The 5392-nt window shown below is 36.5% G+C and overlaps 1 long non-coding RNA gene across 1 annotated transcript; it reads right to left on the reverse strand.

Moving 5' to 3' along the window:
* Nucleotides 1-330: 330 nt before the first annotated feature.
* On the reverse strand, nt 331-5363 carry LOC103479945 (uncharacterized). Its single transcript, XR_536015.1, has 3 exons — nt 5298-5363; nt 1181-1381; nt 331-586 (listed from the first exon to the last, which is right to left on the reverse strand). It is a non-coding gene; the product is annotated as an uncharacterized LOC103479945 (long non-coding RNA).
* Nucleotides 5364-5392: the final 29 nt, after the last annotated feature.

Genomic DNA, 5392 nt, shown 5'->3' on the forward strand with positions numbered 1-5392 from the left:
ATCCAAAACATCTGGGGCAGCCTGGCTTAGCTATGATATATATGACATGGCATGGAAATTGGATCATTATTCACAATCTTTGCATCTGAAAGAAAAGGCAGGTATTAAACACTGGCATGTGGAAGATTAGAAATGTAGTTTGTTCCAAATTAATGCACAAAACTATAATTTTGCACAATATCTGATATTTAAATGGAATATATTTCAATAATAAAAATACCTGAACAAAACTGATTTGGATGTTGTCTCTTCGGCTTTCATCAATTAGTAGTTTCCTCAACAAACAATTATATAGTTTCCAAATGCTTTTTGTCCTTTTTGAGCTCTATTTTTTAATTTCGAAATGGCAAAGAGGACAAATTTCAATTTTTGTATTTCTGCTTTTTAATAGGACCTGTTATTACTTTGATAGATACAAAGTATTTACATCAACCGGTTTCTTGAGAAAAATTAGGGAATATAGCAGACATCTGGTATTTGCAGCCAAAATCCCCATGAGTCCTTACCTAAAACTGCTCATAATAGCTTTTTAATATCTTAAGCTAACATCCATCATGTCTCTGTTGTTGGGGGTCTGGTCAATAACCTGCAAGGAAAGTGCATGACGCTCCTGAATTGGCTGTTGTGCAAACTCCAGGAAATAAGACATCAATGAACATTATAGCTTAGTATATCAGCTTCCAAAGCTGCATTTTCTTTCGAGTGTTTTAGATTTGCTCTGCAAAAAAAAAAATCTGAGAAAAGGCAAATTTTGGCAAATATGTTAGTTGTGTTTGACAAACATCTGTAAATAAGTGACTCTGGAAACACTGAACCGTGAACAGGTGGAGGTACACGGCACTGTTCCAAAGTGTTTCTAAAGCTACGAAGAATTTCCCTCTTTAATTGATTAAAGATTTTAAAAATGAGATGCCAGAGCAACATAATTCTTGACTGAATCACTCGGTACAAACTGCCTGTAGGCTCAAAGGCAGACCTGCTCTCGTGTGTCCAGAGCAGATAAAAAAGTGAAGCAGCCTTGAAAAAAACTGCATGAGATGAAGCGCATTGCATTGAGTTACCTCAGCAATGTAAAATTGGATACATTTTCATATTTCTGAATTAAATCTCATTGCATGCAATTGCATCTGTCCACTGCTCCAAGCTTGTTCAAAACAAGACAATATAGTAATCTCCTCACGTCAGCGCGGCCGGCCCTGGACTCCCTTCTTGCCGCTCTCGCCACATCTCCAATCAAAGCGTCCCGCTGCGCCGGCCTGACTTGAGACTGGTGGCTTATGTGATCTGTCTTTCATCACAGCTGGACTCTCCTCCTGAGCTCCACTTAACCTCTGTGGTCTGTGTGTCTGCCAGACTCATTGAGGGAACCCTGACGCTGACGCTGGGGAGACGGAGACAGAAGAGTGTGTTTGTGTGTGTCCACCTGTAAAAGATGGGCGCTGTGTGGCTTTCATCTATTTTTCGAGGATGTATAATGGAGTTCCAAGAGCCGTGTAAATCCATTTGGCATATAAAATCAGTGTGGATCATACAAAAAACAACAACAAAAAAATCTTTCTTCACACAGCGACTCCATCCCTTTGTTTGCATCTTGTTCGCTCCATTGTGTTGTGTGTAATTTGAAGATTTTTACAAATCTTGTAAGCAATATTGTTGCAGTAGCACAATAAAAAAAAGAAAATTAGACAAAATTAGACAGACACATAAAATAAAAAAGCTTCATTTAAGGGACAAGTAGCTTCTTTTCAGCTTTATTTGTCTAAACGGATGATTCAGACGGAGATGCATCTGGAATGGAAGCACACCTACCTGTTGATGTTTATCAGCTCAAACACATTACTCACCAGTTGTTTCTAATCTTATGTTTAGTTTATTACTTAGATTTGAGGTTGTTAAGTAGGTATGATTATATAATAGGCTGGTAGATAACAGATTTACTCTATGTTTGCATTATTAGCTCATATTAATTTGAATTCATATAATTAGTCTTAATCTCGCTTAATTCATTCCTCATGTCAAAAAAGCTTTAAAACGGACATTTTTTATGTTTTTGTATATGGAATGTTAAGAAAATTAAAGCTTAAGTCTCATACTGTGTTTTATAGAAACCTTTAGTATTTTAAGCAGTTGAGGTCTGACTACTCTAAGTAATATATATCTATGTAAAACAAAGATTAAATACAGTACAAGTTTACAAGTGCAATAAAATAAGCAATAAAAACTGACAGCTTATTCTATCTGCCCTTTTGTCTCCCCCTGACAGAATATTTATTTTCACTTAAATCAAGACAAACATGTCTTAAAAATAACTTTTTAGTAAAGTAAATCCGCTTGTTTAAAGTCAATATTGAATATAGAAAATGTTCCAGTTGCATTGGCAGATTTTTTTCACCTAAAACAGGAAAAATGTCTTTTCATAAGTTATAAAATCCACCAATGAAACTTTTCATCTTACTTCAAAAATTATCTTAAAATGAGATTAGATATGTTAAACATTTATTTTTAAGTTAGTTTTGTCTTAATTTAAGTGTACTAAGATATTTGCGCTGAAAACTAGACAGACATACTTGGTAAGATTTTCTCTTTCACACACATGGAGAAACATCACATTTGATCCTAATGTGAACAATTTGTGATGCTCGTGGCGTCACTAATTTCCCTGATTCAACCAGAATTAGTATCAGCAGGTCAAAGGTTTAAAAAAAAAAAGAAAAAAAAAAAGAGTGGCCACTAAATTCTGATTGATGCATAAAAGATGCAAAATTAAAAAGAGCTGTCAAGAGGATTTGAATAAGCAGTTTCTTGATTTTCTTTTCTCCAAAGAAGATGCGGCTTCATTTGAAGAGCAATGCCAACACACCAGCTGACATTACAGGGTCTCATTTTTAAATAACTGCTGCTTCTTTCTCCCACAAAGGCAGCAGCTTAGAGAGCCAGGGAGTGCATTAAGGGCACAATGCCAGCTGATTGGTAGAAAGCACTGACACAGTGCTTCGGGTGGATTAAGGAGAGCACATGAAAAGTGTCTCTGAAGTTAAAATGAAAATCAGACGCCCACTCTGCCAGCTGCACAAGTTGACAAAAACCCAATTCAAGATTAGATATTGTGGCTCTGACAGTGACTGTCGAACCAGATGCCTGGAATTTGTCAACAAGAATGCACAAGCTTTAAAAAAATTTCTGTTTCTCACAAAATAGGATTTCCTCCCCCCACCCCCAGTTATTGTTAATATATTGTTTGGGACTTGTTCTTTTTTTCTTTAGTTTTTTTATTTTCTTCAGATTTATGTTTATAGAAATTCTCACTATGTCTACCCAGCTATTACAAGCACCGTTTATAATATTCAGACTCAGAGTCTGACGGTATGCATGTATGCAGCCCACATTATAGTGTTGCCTCACTATCTATATTCTTAATACTTTTCTGGTCACAAATGAGTGAAAATGCAAAATTTTCCCCAACACAGATGCTTCTCCCGGCTTTTAGCAACACATGGCTGAGAAGTTTGCCAAAGTTTTCTGTATCTGGCTCGAATATTTTATATTCCTTGCTCCATGTTTGTATGTGGGCGTGGAACAGCTGTGATGAGACAAGCCTGGGCCCCAAGTGACAGAGTCTGCAGAATGTGTGCACAGTTTTCACCCACACCCCCTCATGGCTTTTCATTTCCTGCAAAATACTGGGGGAGAAAAATGTCCGAGCAAGTCTCTCAGCTTGCCAAACTGATTTTAAAACTTTTATTAAAAACATTCTCTTTACAAGGTTGCCACACAGAGATACAGTCTGCCAGAGTTTGGTAAAGACAAGCTGCAACTTTTTTCGTCTCGACTGCGAAGACGTTCACATTGAATTGAACTCTGGCATCGAACGAAAGCAGGAGATCTTTTACTCACCGGAGCGAGAAAAAGCAAATCTAAATTATATAGAATACAAGACGGAAGTATGGATCCAGATCTTTACCTCTTTGCATTGATTTTATCATCACCGTATGTCATTGATCAGCCTCGTTTGTGTTCATTTGATCTGAATATGTTCTCAAAATTCAAAACCAATGCACTGCTGACGTCATTGTTCATTAAATAAATCATCTTACTCTATTCATATTACTGACTTTAGGAGTTGTATTGTTATAACAACTAATTAACCAAATACATAACTAGTTTCTGGGCAAAGCCACAGATCTACCTATGGTTTGGTTTCTACTAAACATATTATAACAGCAATTTCCTCAAATTAAGATTTAATGAGTGAAACCATGCACTAAATCTACATTAATATCCTTTTGTAATTAAACCTAAACAGTAACCATGCTTCAAGGTACATTATAAATTAAAGTGTGAGGTGCAATGAAGTGAGTGAACGTGTGAGAATTATTCATATTGAACCGAATAGAACATAAAGTGCTTTTACTTTAAAGAGGCAGACATTTTGTTTTACAATGATAATTAACAGAATGCAATGTAAGGAGGTTTAATTATGTATTGGTTTAATACAAAGTACAGTTTGAGAAATCTTAGTGCTGTCATTGTAATCATCCCAGATATTATCATTTTGAATTAATCTTAGCCTCCTTTTCCCCGTAATCTGTCATCGTTTCTTCATGTCAGAAAAATCTATGTTGTAAAATTCTGGATAATCTGAAAATGTTCATTATTTCCTCCAACCTGCTGCTTGTGTTGATGCAATGATGTGAAACCGTTATGGTCCTTCAGTGTTTGGTTGACTTGTGTTTTAACCATTTCGTCTTGTTTTTATCTTGTCATGCTATTAGATTCTCTGTGCCGTATTGTTTGAATGTCGTTGCCAAATAAGTTCATTCTTTAGTATTTAGTTTCTTTTATGTATTCTTGCATTATGTTTTAGTGGAATAGGGTTTTTTATTTCCCTTCGGTTTGTATTTTCTTTAAGTCGTCGTTCATTTTCTCTGTTTTTCATTATTTACCTTCCCTCAGCGTCGCTCCTTTCCACAGCTGTTCCCAATCACCTGATTTCCTCACCTGCATCTAATGCTGAGTTTTTAAGCCCACAGGTTCTCATTGTTCATTACTGGACTCTTCTTTTCCTCTCTGCGTTTCTCAAGTCCTGAGATTCCCCGATAAGTCGTCCTTTTATCTTTATTATTAAAGACACTCAGTTCTGCCAGAATCTCTGCACTTGGGTCCATTATTAAATCTTGGCTTGACTGAACCAGGAGCCCTGGATTGTAGGTGGTTCTACGATTATGAAGCCCCATACCTCCTGCAGATTGATTTGTAATAAAGCTATTTAGTGTTGAATTCAATGGCCAGATTCTTACCTTGCTCTCAGGATTTCCTTTTCTGACACGCAGAGTGCATTTTTCATCCTTTTGCCTCTATGCCTCATTGCCTGAGTGTGGAACCGCTGAGCAGG

Source organism: Poecilia reticulata, linkage group LG17 (assembly GCF_000633615.1).
Source record: "Poecilia reticulata strain Guanapo linkage group LG17, Guppy_female_1.0+MT, whole genome shotgun sequence".
NCBI lineage: Eukaryota > Metazoa > Chordata > Actinopteri > Cyprinodontiformes > Poeciliidae > Poecilia > Poecilia reticulata.